The sequence below is a fragment of the Heterodontus francisci genome, chromosome 27 (assembly GCF_036365525.1).
Source record: "Heterodontus francisci isolate sHetFra1 chromosome 27, sHetFra1.hap1, whole genome shotgun sequence".
In the NCBI taxonomy this organism is placed as follows: Eukaryota; Metazoa; Chordata; class Chondrichthyes; order Heterodontiformes; family Heterodontidae; genus Heterodontus; species Heterodontus francisci.
Genome location: NC_090397.1, coordinates 53575142 through 53591641, shown reverse-complemented (window position 1 = coordinate 53591641; position 16500 = coordinate 53575142). Strand labels below are relative to the sequence as shown.

Sequence of the window (16500 nt, the reverse complement as noted above, 5' to 3'; positions counted from 1 at the left end):
TTTGATGGAATTATACTATAGGCTTCCCAATAGTCAGAGGGAAGTGGAGGAGCATATATGTAGGGAAATCACAGATAGGTGTAGAAATTATAGGGTTGTAATAGTAGGTGATTTTAACTTCCCTAATATTGACTCGGACTGCCTTAGTGCTAAGGGATCAGATGGGGAAGAATTTGTTAAGTGTGTCCAGGACAGTTTTCTGAAGCAGTACGTGGATGGCCCTACTAGAGAAGGTGCTACACTCGACCTCCTCTTAGGAAATGAGGATGGGCAGGTGGTTGACGTGTCAGTGGGGGAGCGCTTTGGGACCACTGACCATAACTCTATTAACTTCAAGATCGTTATGGAAAAGGATAGGACTGGTCCTCAGGTTGAAGTCCTAAATTGGGGGAAGGCTAATTTCGATGGCATCAGACAGGAACTCTCAAAAGTTGAATGGGAGAGGCTGTTTACAGGTAAAGGGACGTCTGGCAAGTGGGAGGCTTTTAAAAGTGAGATGGGAAGAATTCAGGGCTGGCATGTTCCTGTTAGATGGAAGGGCAAGGCTGGCAAGTTTAGAGAATCTTGGTTGACGAGGGATATTGAGGGTCTGGTCAGGACAAAGAAGGAGGCATATGTCAGGTATAGGCAGCTGGGATCGAGCGAGTCCCTCGAGGAGTATAGGGGATGTAGGACTACACTTAAGAAGGAAATTAGGAGGGCAAAAAGGGGCCATGAGATTTCCCTGGCAGATAAGATAAAGGAGAATCCTAAAAGATTCTATAAGTATATTAAGAGTAAAAGGTTAGCTAGGGAGAGAGTAGGTCCCCTTAAGGATCAGTGTGGCATTCTACGTGTGGAGCCACGGGAAATGGACGAGGCCTTAAATGAATATTTCTCGTCCGTATTTACCGTGGAGAAGGTCATGGAAGCTAGTGAATTCAAGGGAGGGAACACCGATATCCTGGAGCATATCAACATTATAAAGGAGGTGTTGGAGCTTTTGAAGCGCATTATGGTGGATAAATCCTCACGGCCTGACCAGGTGTATCCTAGGAAGCTATGGGAAGTAAGGGAGGAGATTGCTGGGGCCCTGGCAGAGATTTTTGTATCAACGTTAGCCATGGATGAGGTACCGGAAGACTGGAGGATAGCTAATGTTGTGCCTTTATTTAAGAAGGGCAGCAGGGATAAGCCAGGGAACTACAGGCTGGTGAGCCTTACATCAGTGGTGGGAAAGTTATTGGAAGGGATTCTGAGAGACAGGATTTATATGCATTTGGAAAGGCATGGTCTGATTAGGGATAGTCAGCATGGCTTTGTGCGTGGGAAATCATGTCTCACAAATTTGATTGAGTTTTTCGAGGAGGTGACCAAGAGGATTGACAAGGGCAGGGCGATGGACCTTGTCTACATGGACTTTAGCAAGGCCTTTGACAAGGTCCCGCATGATAGGCTGGTCCAGAAGGTTCGAACACATGGGATCCAGGGTGAGCTAGCAAATTGGATACAAAATTGGCTTGGTGATAGGAGGCAGAGGGTGGTAGTGGAGGGTTGTTTTTCAGATTGGAGGCTGGTGAACAGTGGTGTGCCGCAGGGATCGGTGCTGGGCCCTCTGCTGTTTGTCATATATATTAATGACTTGGATGTGAATGTAAGGGGCATGATTAGTAAGTTTACAGATGACACCAAAATTGGCGGTATAGTGGACAGTGAAGAAGGTTGTCTCAGGTTACAACAGGATATAGATCAACTGGGAAAGTGGGCAAGGGAGTGGCAAATGGAATTTAACGCAGACAAGTGTGAAGTGATGCATTTTGGGAAAAACCAGGGCAGGACATATACAGTGAATGACAGGGCCCTGGGGAGTGTTCTTGAGCAGAGGGACCTTGGCGTGCAAGTACATAGCTTCCTGAAAGTGGCAACACAGGTAGACAGGGTGGTGAAGAAGTCGTATGGCATGCTTGCCTTCATTGGCTGAGGCATTGAGTATAAGAGTTGGGACGTCATGTTACATTTCTACATAACGTTGGTTAGGCCGCATTTGGAGTACTGTGTGCAGTTCTGGTCGCTGCACTACAGGAAAGATGTGATTAAGCTAGAGAGGGTGCAGAAAAGATTCACAAGGATGTTGCCTGGTTTGGAGGGCTTGAGTTATAAAGAGAGATTGGATAGGCTGGGTCTGTTTTCCCTGGAGCGAAGGAGGCTGAGAGGGGACATGATGGAGGTATATAAAATTATGAGAGGCATAGATAGGGTAGATAGCCAGAGTCTATTTCCCATGGTAGGGGTGACTAAAACTAGAGGGCATAGATTTAAGGTGAGACGGAGGAGGTTTAAAGAGGATCAAAGGGGTAAATTTTTCACACAAAGAATAGTGGGTATCTGGAATGAGCTGCCTGAGGAGGTGGTGAAGGCAGGAACAGTCGTGACATTTAAGAGGCATTTGGACAGGTACTTGAATGAACAAGGCAGAGAGGGATATGGAGTTAATGCAGGCAGGTGGGATTAGTATAGATAGGCATTATGGTCGGCATGGACGTGGTGGGCCGAAGGGCCTGTTTCTATGCTGTACGACTCTATGACTCTATTAGAGATACCAGCCTCTCTCACTGACTGAGACTAAACATTCAGTAAAATATCAGTGCCATTCAATCACTGACTAGGGATCTGATGTCCTGCACAATTTTTCCCAGCCTCTCCTTTTCCCAGCATTCTGCCTACTCATGCGACTTTATCTAGAGAAGTTCCTCAAAATATGCAGGCATGAGATATTATTTCTTTTAGCTTTTCTGAAATGAACAACAGACCATAGAGAGATGGGGCATCCATTCATGCCTTTTTTACATCCAGGCATGACAATTCTAAGACACTCCTGGCCGGCCTCCCACATTGTATCCTCCATAAACTTGAGGTCATCCAAAACTCGCACTAAATGCCATTCACCCATCACCCCTGTGTTCCCTGACCAACACTGGCTCCCCATTAAACAATGCCTCGATTTTCAAATTCTTATCCTTGTTTTCAAATTCCTTTATGGCCTGACCACTCCTTATCTCTGTAATCTCCTCCAGCCCTACAACCCTCCGAGATATCTGGGCTCATCTAATTCCGACCTGTTGAGCATTCCTAATTTTAATCATTTCATCATTGCTCGCTGTGCCTTCAGTTGCGCAGGCCTTAAGCTCTGGCATTCCCTCCCTAAACCTCTCTGCCTTTCCACCTCACTTTTCTCCTTTAAAATATTCCTTAAAACCTACCTCTTTGATCAAGCTTTGGACATCTGTCCTAATAACTCCTTATGCAGCTTGGTGTCAGATTTAGTTTTATAATGCTTCTGTGAAGCACCTTGGGATGTTTTATTACATTAAAGGTGCTATATAATACAAGTTGTTGTTACTGTTGAGCACAGGAGAAAGAGCAAGAGATAGAGAGAGCACATAGGAGCAACAGTGAGCGTGAGAAAGAGAGTGAGAGTAAGTGTGTGTGTGAGAGAGACAGATATAGAGCTTGAAATGAGAGTGCCTGAGAGAGAAAAAGATTTTCTTTAGTTTATATCATGCTCATTAGAACAATGATGAGCACCTTCTCACCATATCCTTCAACCCCACCTTCTCCTGCAACCTCACCTCTCAACATACCCTCCAACCTCATCTTCTCACCATATCCCTCAACCCCACTGTCACCATGGGTAGGGTTTTCCCGCGGGCTTCGGAACTCCGACACCGGGACCAAATGGGGGTTCCGAGCCCGGGCTTGCCAGGAGTGCAACCAGGGAGCTATCTTCTTGGAGGCCACCTCTGAGCTTACCATCCAATTAAGGACAGCCAGCGGGCTCCCGTCGCTGTCAGCCCAATCAGAGGGCTGGCAGCTCTCAAGCCTCGGCAGCCCCACTGAAAGAGGTGAAACAAACTGGGGATCAAGAGGGCGCCTCAGAGTGGAGGTGCCCTCGGAGGAGTAACTTTAAAATAAAATTTCAGAGGAGCCAAACAGGCAGGCCTCTCAGATTGGAGGGGAAACCACTCTGGATGGCTCATGGGGTCGCGGGGCCTATCTTTCCTGTCCGTGGCGCCCTCTTTGGGGAATGGAGCCTCTGGCTCTGATAGCCCCCTGGCATACCGCAGGGAGGCTGCCTCCATTGTGCTGGCAGCCTTCGCACACAAGGGGCCGCTCAGCTGCTGGCAAAATGTCAGTGAGCTAGTAATATTATTCCTAATTGTACCGTTAGCATGCAAATTGGCTGCCTGCCTCTGTTTAGTGGGCAACCGATCCATCTCCCTGCCCGCCATTGGGAAACTTGCCCTGCGGTGGGAATGCTTGACATGGCTCCCCATTATTTTCCTGGCCCCCGTGCCTGCAAGCCCACCATCCTGGAGCAGGGAAATTTCTGCTCTATATCTGTCAGCTCCTTCTCTCTCCAGAAACACATCTAACTGTCATTTTTAAAAATTCATTCACAGGATGTGGGCATTCTTCTACTCTACAAAGCCAAGTGGAGAAGGATAGCACTGGAGCCAATCTTTACACACTTTTATATTTATTTACAGAATTACACATTACAAGCATATGCCTCCTAATCCAACAACCACAATTTTGGTCTATGTCTATTTAGGGGGCTCAAGTGAATGTCCAATTAATGCCCACCACCTGCATACAATTAAACTCAATGAATACACAATTAATGGGCATCGCCGGCAAGGCCAGCAATTATTGTCCATCCCTAACTGGCCTTGACAAGGTGGTGGTAAGCCACCTTCTTGACAACAGAGTGACTTGCGATTCAATTTTAGACTGCAGTTAAAAGTCTGTGGGTCTGAAGTCACATATTGGCCAGACTGGGTAAGGAAGATAGATTTCTTCCTAAAGGACATTAGTGAACCAGATGGGTTTTTATGACAATCCAGTGTAGTTACACAGTCACCATGGCTGATAATAGCTTTTTATTCCAGATTTATTTTAATTAACTGAATTTAAATTCCCTAGCTACCATGATGGAATTTGAACTCATGTCTCCAGATTATTAATAATTCAGGACTCTGGATTACTAGTCCAGTAACATAACTACTATGTTACCATTCCTCATTTACACTGTCCACTTTAAAGTCCTTCCCCAGTAACTTGTTCCACAACTCAGTTCTTATTTGGATAAAGTTCCCCCTCATTTTTAACCTGTGTCCTCTGGGATTTGACCCATTTACCATGGTGAACAATTTGCCCTTACCAACTTTATAATTTCCCTTCAGATTTTAACACAACTGTTTAACCAATGTACAGTGTATTTTCGAAAGAAACCAACCCAACTTCCTTAACCTCTCCTCGGAACTTAACATTTTTATAAAGTGAATCAGTGACATGGCGAGGAGCTCTGCTGGTAGAGCGCGATGCTTGGAGAATCACCACTGTAGTGTTGTAGCCCTGTTTAGGACTCATGTTCTCTTCAGGTTGCTTTTCTGCCTGCAATGTGGACTCACTAAATTTACTGGGATGCACACAGTGACAGCTTTAAGGTCTTCAACTGAAGGAGGTGGATTGGGCGCAATATATATTTCCTATATTACAACAGTGACTACACTTCAAAAATACTACATAAGAACACAAGCAGGAGTAGACCATATGGCCCATCGAGCCTCCTCCATCATTCGTATGATCATAGCTGATCTTAGGCTTTAACTCCACTTTTACACCCATTCGCCATATCCCTTGATTCCCTGAGACCAAAAATCTGTCTGTCCCAGCCTTAAATGTATTCAACGATGCAGCATCCACAACCCTCTGGGGCACAGAATTTCAAAGATTCACAATCCTCTGAGTGAAGTCATTTCTCCTCATCTCAGTCCTAAATGATCGGCCCCTTATCCTGAGACTGTGCCCCCATGTTTTAGATTCCTCGACCAGCGGAAACAATTTCTCACTGTCTACCCTATTCAGCCCCTTCAGAATCTTGTATGTTTCAATGAGATTGCCTCTCATTCTTCTAAACTCCAGAAAATACAGGCCCAGTTTACTCAGCCTCTCATGATAGGACAACGCCCTCATCCCAGAGGTCCAATTTAGTGAACCTTCGCTGTACTGCCTCCAATGCAAGTATATCCTTTCTTAAATGTGGAGACCAAAGCTGCACACAGTATTCCAGATGTGGTCTCACCAAAATTTTATCCAATTGTAGCAAGACTTCTTTATTCCTGTACTCCAAACCCCTTGCAATAAAGGCCAACATGCCATTTGCCTTCCTAATTGCTTGCTGTACCTGCATACTAACTTTTTGCGTTCCTTGTAAAGGCCTGCTAGGGTATGCAATCAAAACCTGACCTGGGCCGAACCACATCCAACCCGAACCCGACCTGGGCCCGAGTCCTTTGATTTTTTCCTGCGCCCAACCAGACCCAACCCCACCTGACTACCAGAATGAAGGTAATTATATCAAAGAGGTTGTGCTCTACCTTGGATCCTCCATTCCGGCAGCTGACTATTCCTGCAGAATCATGCAGATGGAGTTGGGAATTGGAGCTTGATTTCATCACCAACGGCACACCCGCCCCCCCACCCCCGCCTCACCGCAACTTTCACACACTTTCAGCACTTTAGTTTGTGGCCAAGTTCATTGGATAGTGATCAGGACTCTAGAGTACTGCAGATCTGCAGTACTGTTTGATTGAAAACTTTGGGTTGATCAGCTTCCTTCCCTCCCTCCCCGAGCAAAAGGCAGCACTGTGTCCGATCCGGCCCGACCCAACCCGAGCCTGAATGCAAGACCTGGAAGGGAGACCCAACCCGATCCGAACCCGACACGTCATCAGGTCTGTTCGGGTTGGGTAGCCATGCTCTGATTCCTTGTACAAGCAGATCCAAGTCTCTTTGAACATCAACACATACAAGTTTCATACCTTTAAAAAATATTCTGCTTTTCTATTCTTACGACCAAAGTGAATATACTTCACACTTCCCTACATTATATTCCATCTGCCATCTTGTTACCGACTCACTTAGCCTCTCTGTGTCCTCCACACAGCTGACCTTTCAACCTACCTTTGTATCATCAGCAAATTTAGATATATTACTCTCTCTCTCTTCATCGAAGTCATGGATACAGTTTGTAAATAGCTGACACCCCAGCACTGATCCTTGCGTCACTCCACGAGTCACTGCCTGCCAACTTGAAAATGCCCCGTTTATGCCCACTTTTTCTTTCCTGTCAGTTAACCAATCCTCTATCCATGCTAATATATTACCCCAACTCCATGAGCCCTAATCTTGCCTATTAACCTTTTGTGTGGTACCTTATAGAATGCCTTTTGGAAATCCAGGTAAATTACATCGACTGGTTTCCCTTTATCTATCCTACTCGTTACATCCTCAAAAAACACTAAGAAATTTGTCAAACAGGATTTCACTTTAGTAAAACCATGTTGACTTATTCTATTCATACTGTGCTTTTCTAAGTGCATTAAGACTTCCTTAATAATTGCATAATAATAACACAGCAACAGAGCATCGGGAGAGAGGAGTTAAAAAAGAGCACGGAAACCACCGGCAAAGACACAGCAGCAGAGCACATCGGGAGAGAGGAGTTTAAAAAGAGCGCAGGAACCACCGGCAAAGACACAGCAGCAGAGCACATCAGGAGAGAGGAGTTTAAAAAGAGCGCAGGAACCACCGGCAAAGACACAGCAGCAGAGCACATCAGGAGAGACGAGTTTAAAAAGAGCGTGGGAACCACCGGCAAAGACACAGCAGCAGTGCCTCAGGGTAGTGTCCTCGGCCCAACCATCTTCAGCTGCTTCATCAATGACCTTCCTTCAATCAAAAGGTCAGAAGTGGGGATGTTCGCTGATGATTGCACAATGTTCAGCACCATTCGTGACTCCTCAGATACTGAAGCAGTCCGTGTAGAAATGCAGCAAGACCTGGACAATATCCAGGCTTGGGCTGATAAGTGGCAAGTAACATTCGCGCCACACAAGTTCCAGGCAATGACCATCTCCAACAAGAGACAATCTAACCATCTCCCCTTGACATTCAACGGCATTACCATCGCTGAATCCCTCACTATCAACATCCAAGGGGCTACCTTTGACCAGAAACTGAACTGGAGTAGCCATATAAATACCGTGGCTACAAGAGCAGGTCAGAGTCTAGGAATCCTGAGGCGAGTAACTCACCACCTGACTCTCCAAAGCCCGTCCACCATCTACAAGGCACAAGTCAGGAGTGTGATGGAATACTCTCCACTTGCCTGGATGGGTGCAGCTCCAACAACACTCAAGAATTTCGACACCATCCAGGACAAAGCAGCCCGCTTGATTGGCACACCATCTACAAACATTCACTCCCTCCACCACCGACGCACAGTGGCAGCAGTGTGTACCATCTACAAGATGCACTGCAGCTATGCACCAAGGCTCCTTAGACAGCACCTTCCAAACCCGCGACCTCTACCAAAAAGAAGGACAAAGGCAGCAAATACATGGGAACACCACCACCTGCAAGTTCCCCTCCAAGTCACACACCATCCTGACTTGGAACTATATCGCCGTTCCTTCACTGTCGCTGGGTCAAAATCCTGGAACTCCCTTCCTAACAGCACTGTGGGTCTACCTACTCCAAATGGACTGCAGCGGTTCAAGAAGGCAGGTCACCACCACCTTCTCAAGGGCAATTAGGGATGGACAAAGAATGCTGGCATAGCCAGTGACACCCACATCCCATAAATGAATAAAAAAAAAAGCAGAGCACATCGGGGGAGAGGAGTTTAAAAAGAGCGTGGGAACCACCGGCAAAGACACAGCAACAGAGCACATCGGGAGAGAGGAGTTCAAAAAGAGCGTGGGAACCACCGGCAAAGACACAGCAGCAGGAAGTAACCAGGAGGATTTATGAGGGTAGTGCAGTGGATGTTGTCTAAGTGGATTTTAGTAAGGCATTTGACAAGGTCCCACATGGCAGATTGGTCAGAAAAGTAAAAGCCCATGGGATACAGGGGAATTTGGCGAGTGGGATCCAAAATTGGCTCATTGACAGGAAACAATTGGGTAATGGTCAACAGATGTTTTTACGAATGGAAAGTGATTTCCATGGCGTTCCACAGGGCTCAGTTGGGGTCCCTTGCTGCTTGTAATATATATTAATGATGTGGACTTAAATGTGGGAGGCATGATTGGGAAATTTGCAGATGACATAAAAATTGGCTGAGTAGTTGATCGTGAAGAGGATAGCTGTAGACTCCAGAATGATATCAATGGTTTGGTTGAGTGGGCAGAAAAGTGGCAAATGGAATTCAATCCGGAGAAGTGTGAGGTAACGCATTTGGGGAGGGCAAACAAAGCAAGGGAATACACAATAAATAGGAGGATACTGAGAAGGGTAGAGGAAGTGAGAGACCTTGGAGTGCATGTCCACATGTCCTAGAAGTTGGCAGGACAGGTAGATAAAGTGGTGAAGAAGGCATATGGAATGCTTTCCTTTATTGGCTGAGGCATAGAATACAGAAGCAGGGATGTAATACTGGAACTGTATAAAATGCTGGTTAGGCCACAGCTGGAGTATTGCATGTCACCACATTACAGGAAGAATATCGGGAATGTAGGACCAATCTGAAACGAGGAATTAAGAGGGCTAAAAGGGGTCATGAAATATCTTTAGCAAACAGTGTTAAGGAAAATCCCAAAGCCTTTTATTCATATATAAGGAGCAAGAGGGTAACTAGAGAAAGGATTGGCCCACTCAAGGACAAAGGAGGAAAATTATGCGTGGAGTCAGAGAAAATGGGTGAGATTCTAAACGAGTACTTTGCATCGGTATTCACCGAGGAGAAGGACATGACGGATGTTGAGGTTAGGGATAGATGTTTGATTACTCTAGGTCAAGTCGGCATAAGGAGGGAGGAAGTGTTGGGTATTCTAAAAGGCATTAAGGTGGACAAGTCCCCAGGTCCGGATGGGATCTATCCCAGGTTACTGAGGGAAGCGAGAGAGGAAATAGCTTGGGCCTTAACAGATATCTTTGCAGCATCCTTAAACACGGGTGAGGTCCCGGAGGACTGGAGAATTGCTAATGTTGTCCCCTTGTTTAAGAAGGGTAGCAGGGATAATCCAGGTAATTATAGACCGGTGAGCCTGACGTCAGTGGTAGGGAAGCTGCTGGAGAAGATACTGAGGGATAGGATCTATTCCCATTTGGAAGAAAATGGGATTATCAGTGATAGGCAACATGGTTTTGTGCAGGGAAGGTCATGTCTTACCAACTTAATAGAATTCTTTGAGGAAGTGACAAAGTTGATTGATGAGGGAAGGGCTGTAGATGTCATATACATGGACTTCAGTAAGGCGTTTGATAAGGTTCCCCATGGTCGGCTGATGGAGAAAGTGAAGTCGCATGGGGTCCAGGGTGTACTAGCTAGATGGATAAAGAACTGGCTGGGCAACAGGAGACAGAGAGTAGCAGTGGAAGGGAGTTTCTCAAAATGGAGACGTGTGACCAGTGGTGTTCCACAGGGATCCGTGCTGGGACCACTGTTGTTTGTGATATACATAAATGATTTGGAGGAAAGTATAGGTGGTCTGATTAGCAAGTTTGCAGACGACACTAAGATTGGTGGAGTAGCAGATAGTGAAGGGGACTGTCAGAGAATACAGCAGAATTTAGATAGATTGGAGAGTTGGGCAGAGAAATGGCAGATGGAGTTCAATCTGGGCAAATGCGAGGTGATGCATTTTGGAAGATCCAATTCAAGAGTGAACCATACAATAAATGGAAAAGTCCTGGGGAAAATTGATGTACAGAGAGATTTGGGTGTTCAGGTCCATTGTTCCCTGAAGGTGGCAACGCAGGTCAATAGAGTGGTCAAGAAGGCATACGGCATGCTTTCCTTCATCGGACGGGGTATTGAGTACAAGAGTTGGCAGGTCATGTTACAGTTGTATAAGACTTTGGTTCGGCCACATTTGGAATACTGCGTGCAGTTCTGGTCGCCACATTACCAAAAGGATGTAGATGCTTTGGAGAGGGTGCAGAGGAGGTTCACCAGGATGTTGCCTGGTATGGAGGGCGCTAGCTATGAAGAAAGGTTGAGTAGATTAGGATTATTTTCATTAGAAAGACGGAGGTTGAGGGGGGACCTGATTGAGGTGTACAAAATCATGAGAGGTATAGACAGGGTGGATAGCAAGAAGCTTTTTCCCAGAGTGGGGGATTCAATTACTAGGGCTCACGAGTTCAAAGTGAGAGGGGAAAAGTTTAGGGGGGATATGTGTGGAAAGTTCTTTACGCAGAGGGTGGTGGGTGCCTGGAACGCGTTGCCAGCGGAGGTGGTAGACGCGGGCACGATAGCGTCTTTTAAGATGTATCTAGACAGATACATGAATGGGCAAGAAGCAAAGAGATACAGACCCTTAGAAAATAGGCGACAGGTTTAGATAGAGGATCTGGATCGGCGCAGGCTTGGAGGGCCGAAGGGCCTGTTCCTGTGCTGTAATTTTCTTTGTTCTTTGAAGGACGTAATTGCTCTGGGGAGAGTACAGAGGAGATTTACAAGAATGTTGCCAGGGCTGGAAAATTGTAACTATAAGGAAAGATTGGATAGACTAGGGTTATTTTCCTTAGAACAGAGGAGGCTGAGGGGTGACTTAGTTAAGGTGTACAAAATTATGAGGGGCCTAGATAGAGGAGACAGGAAGGACCTGTTTCCCCTAGTGGAGAGGTCAATTACCAGGCAGCACAGATTTAAGGTGACTGGTAGAAGGACTAGGGGGGACATGAGGAAAAACTTTTTCACCCAAAGGGTTGTGGGTGTCTGGAAATCGCTGCCTGGATCAGTGGTGGAAGTAGAAATCCTCAACTAATTCAAAAGATACCTGGACCTGCACCTGAAGTGCTGTAACCTGCAAGGCTACAGATCAGGTGCTGGAAGGTGGGATTAGACGGCGCAGACATGGTGAGCTGAATGGCCTCTTACTATACCGTAACATTTCTGGTTCTATGGTTCTAACAGATTCCAGCATTTTCCCAATGACTGATGTCAGGCTAACTGGCCTGTGGTTCACTGTTTTCTCTCGCTCTCCTGAAAAGTGGTGCAACATTTGCCAACTTCCAATCGAATGGGACCATTCCTGAAACTAAGGAATTTTGGAAAATCATAGCTAGCGCATCCACTATCTCTGCAGCTATCTCTTTTAGATCCCTAGGGTGCAGGCCATCGGGTTCTGGGGATTTGTCAGATGTTAATCTCTTAAGTTTCTCCAATATTGTGTACCCTGGAATATGTATTTCCCAACCTTGATCATCATGTAAACATGGGCTTCGCGGTGGCGCGCTGTGAAAGTGGCGGCCTTCTGACACAGAAGAGCGCTGCTGAGCCCCCGCAATATTAGAAAATAGGAGCAGGAGTAGGCCATTTGGCCCTTCGGGCCTGCTCCGCCATTCAAAAAAGATTATGCCTGATTTTCTAATTCAGTACCTTGTTCCTGCTTTCTCCCCATATCCCTTGATCCCTTTGGCATTAAGAAATATATCTAGCTCCTTCTTGAATATATTTAATGACTTGGCCTCCACTGCCTTCTATGGTAGAGAATTGCACAGGTTCACCACCCTCTGGGTGAAGAAATTTCTCCTCATCTCGGTTCTAAATATTACGCCCGGGGGCTCATTTAAATTGAGGGGGCGGAGTGAACGCCCCAGATGACCTAGAGGAGGCGGCTGCCATGTCCCCGGCAATGGCATCTGGCGCCACTGCGCAGGCTCCGGTGCCATTTTTAAAGGACTTCAAACCCTTTAAACTTTTAAAGGTCCCGGGAAATAAAAATAAAATCTTAATTCAACTTTAAATCCCGTCTCCCAGCCCGCAATGGATAATCTATGTATAAATTGCTCTCTCCCCCAGAAAAAACCTTTATTGATATCCCAAACTTTCCACCCCGAAATTTGTTCCCTTTGATCCGCAACTCCTTCCCACCAACCCTGCAACCAATAATCAGAGTTCCGAAGGCATGCGAGTCACGTCTGGTTAGCTGTAAAATTGGCATGGGATGGCAGCTGCTAGCAGGTAAGGTGATTTGCAACTTATTAATGTTCATTTAAATATTTAGATGAAGGCCCAGCCGCCAAGAGGCCTCGCCGTTAATTTCCAGTGGGGCCTACTTGGTGTCGTGGGTTGAGGCGGGTCGCTCCATCTAGCATTTTACGGGCTTCCCCGCCACAACCCACGGCATCGAGGGGCTGATAAAATTCAGCCCCATGTCTCTGTAATGCCGATTACATCTAAATCATTTACCTCTATTTGTGCCACTAGTTCATCTATCTTATTGCATATGCTTCGCGCATTCAGATAAAGAACCTTTAATTTCATTTATTTTACTTCTATTCCCTGCAATGATTTTATTCGCTGATGAACAATTTTTATTAATTGTTCCATCCTGTCCCATTCCGCTTGTCTTTACTCACAATGCTATACTGTTCCGATGTCTCAACCTTTCTCTTTGGATTTCTAAATCGCCTGAAGCCTCACATTTGTTAGTTCACAGCCTCTAGCCTTATCTGCTGGCACACTCCTAAGTTTGTATGTTCTGTCCATTCCTACCACACTCTGATTATCACTACCCTTATTGCTATCTTGCTCTCTTGCATTCTCCTCTCTCTAAATTATCACATCTTCCCTCACTTGATCCCTCGCCTCCACTATTTAAAGCCCTAATTATACGACTTGCTAGAACACTGGTCCCAGTATGATTAAGGTGAAGACTGCCCCAGTGGTACAGCTCCCATTTCCTCCAGTACTGGTGCCAGCGCCCCATGAATCTGAAACCCACTTCTCCCACACTGATCTTTGCGCCACACATTTAACTCTCTAATCTTATTTACCTTATGCCAATTTGTTTGTGGCTCAGGTAATAACCCAGAGATTATTACCTTTGAGGTTCTGCTTTTTAATTTAGCTCCGAGCTGCTCATACTCCCTGTGCAGAGCCTCTTTCCTAGTCCTATCTATGTCATTGGTACCCACATGGACCATGACAACTGGATTGTTCCTCTCCAGCCCTGAGCAGATATCCCAAACCCTGGCACCGGGCAGGTAACACAGCCTTCTGCACTTTTGCTCTTGGCCGCAGAGAACAATGTCTATCCCCCTGACTATACTGTCCCCTATGACCACTACATTCGGATTTACTGCCCCCGCTTGAATGGCTTCCTGTACCATGGTGCCAGGTTCAGTTTGCTCATCCACCCTGCAGCCCTCGTTTGCATCCATACAAGCTGAAAGAACCTCAAACCTGTTGGACAATTGCAAAGACTGAGACTCCTCCTCATCTGCCTTCTTGATCCCCTTACCTGCCTCACTCACAGTCACACCCTCCTGACCCTGACCAAATCAGAAGACCCTATCCTAAGGGTGTGACTGCCTTCTAGACCAAAATGTCCAGTTAACTTTCCCCCTCCCTGATGCATCACAGTCTCTATAGCTCACCCTGCAATTCATTGACTCTGAGCCAAAGCTCCTTGAGCTGCAGACATTTACTGCAGACGTGTTTGTCATGGATCACACGGTGTCGACCAGCTCCCATATACTGCAGCCGCAACACATCACTTTCCCTGCCATCTTGATTGTGTTAATTTAATTTTCTTAATTTATAATTAATAAACGCCACTACTAATAAGTTTTACTACTACGAATAAACCTTACTACTACTACTAATAAATCCCTACTAATATATTATCTGAGTCTCAGAAGATTCTTATTCTTATTATTCCAATTGATATTATACTAACCCCAATAAAAATTCCTTAGTTTAGAGATTAGAAACAGAGAAAATGTTCACCAATGTTCACCCACCAATCACTTACCTTCTTTGCTGGAACATCACACATCAATTTCTCTTTCCCCTTTGCACTGAATTCCCACATGAAACATTCCCACCTTCACACGTGACTACATCTCACTCAGGCGAAGTCTCCACTCCACGCGCCCCTTACTACGTTGGCTGTAAAGCGTTTTGAGACATCCATGGTCGTGAAAGGTGCTCTATAAATGCAAGTCTTTTTTTTCTATTCAATATTGGCTGCACTCAACACTGACCCAACAATGAGCCTGTGGAAAATTTCCATTTCCTACACCATCTCAATCTTGTATAAAATTATGTAAAAGCCTTTAATGAAGTCAGATGCACATGGAAGGCAATGCTTTTCATCAGTCCCAAGTCTACACTTGATTTCTTTTAATTATTTGGGAAATTAGATTCATAGGTCAATACCATCTGGAGTGCCAAACTTAGTTTCTTTTCCACTACAGCCAACAAACAACGATTCATCTTTAAATCTAAATCCTTTAGATGAGAAAATCAAAGCCTCTGGGTTTTATTCCTCTCCCAATATTTCCTTCTCTGGCAATCTAATATTTTAAAAATCGAGCTTGGCTTCAACTGACCTTTTCTTTCTCGATTCACCTCCTCTCCCTTACTTTTTTCCAACTTTGGTGGTGCCCTGCACTTGGTCATTGACTTGGGTTTCTAAGTGAAAAAGAAGCCTTTGTTATAAATGGGAAGCTCCCTTCTCCTTCAAGAAACATTCTGCATTTTAATGAAGGGTGGGGAGGAGGAGCTGGCACAGTGTGGGACAGCATTAATGTACAGGACATGGGTTAGGAGCAGGATCAGCAATTTCCCTTCCACTCAATTGTGAATCTTAACCATGTTGCTGTGAAAGGGATAGTTAGGAAGGGCCAGTGTCCAAGGGGTAAATCAAAGAGAGGGTCTTCCCTTAGCTGCGTCTAAACACCTCTAGCTGATTTGGTTTCAGGGCCACATTATCGGTGGCCTGGTGCTTGTTGATGGCCTAGTGGGTAACTTCCCAACATGAGTGGTATTAAACAATAAAAACAGGAATGTTGCAGTTTCAATCGCCAGTCTGGCAGATTTAATTGATCTCATCCACTGTGCATTGGTTGACCTCATAGCTCAGAAATAGGGAGGGAAAATTCAGCTGCTCCTGATCGCTATCCATTAATCCCTGCATCTGAGTATATTGTGAGGATAGAGTCAGTTCAGTTATGATGCCACCCATAGTCAAATATCCTGCTGATGCTCAATGTTGAAGCACTGAAAATGGGAGAGGTACCTGAGGGCCACTGGTGCCTGTAGAACTTCACCCCAGCATCTTGGAGAGAAAAGGGGAAAAATTGCTAACAGACCTCTTCCTCTTGTGTGATGTGGGGTATTACTTTATGGAAATGACTCCACTATCAGGCAGTCTCAGAAGTGCGCCTGTGGAGGTGGGGCTGCTCCATGCAATTTCCTGGCTAATGTTTTTTAATTATCTTTCATCTGACCTGAGACTCCTGCACCTTAACAACTAGCATTTTTTAACAAAACAATTCAATTTCATTATAAATAATAACATTCATTAGCAAAGAAGTGATTGCTTCAGCTATTTGCATCTAAGCTAAAAATGGGTTAACACCCTCATTAAATAGAAAAAAGTGTCACATAATTCATTAAATACCATGCCTAATATCACAGAAATGGTTTCTTGGCCATAC

General features: G+C 45.4%; 1 protein-coding gene across 13 annotated transcripts in view; it reads right to left on the bottom strand.

Annotated features, from left to right (window-relative positions):
- shank3a (SH3 and multiple ankyrin repeat domains 3a) overlaps positions 1–16500 on the bottom strand; it is a 1286992-nt gene that overhangs the window by 31463 nt on the left and 1239029 nt on the right. The window contains exon 23 of one of the 13 annotated variants that reach the window (XR_010977672.1): positions 15391–15472. The exons of the other annotated variants lie outside the window; for them this stretch is intronic. The gene's annotated coding sequence lies outside the window, so the exon portion shown is untranslated. The remainder of the gene's footprint in view (positions 1–15390; positions 15473–16500) is intronic. 13 annotated transcript variants of the gene reach the window in all.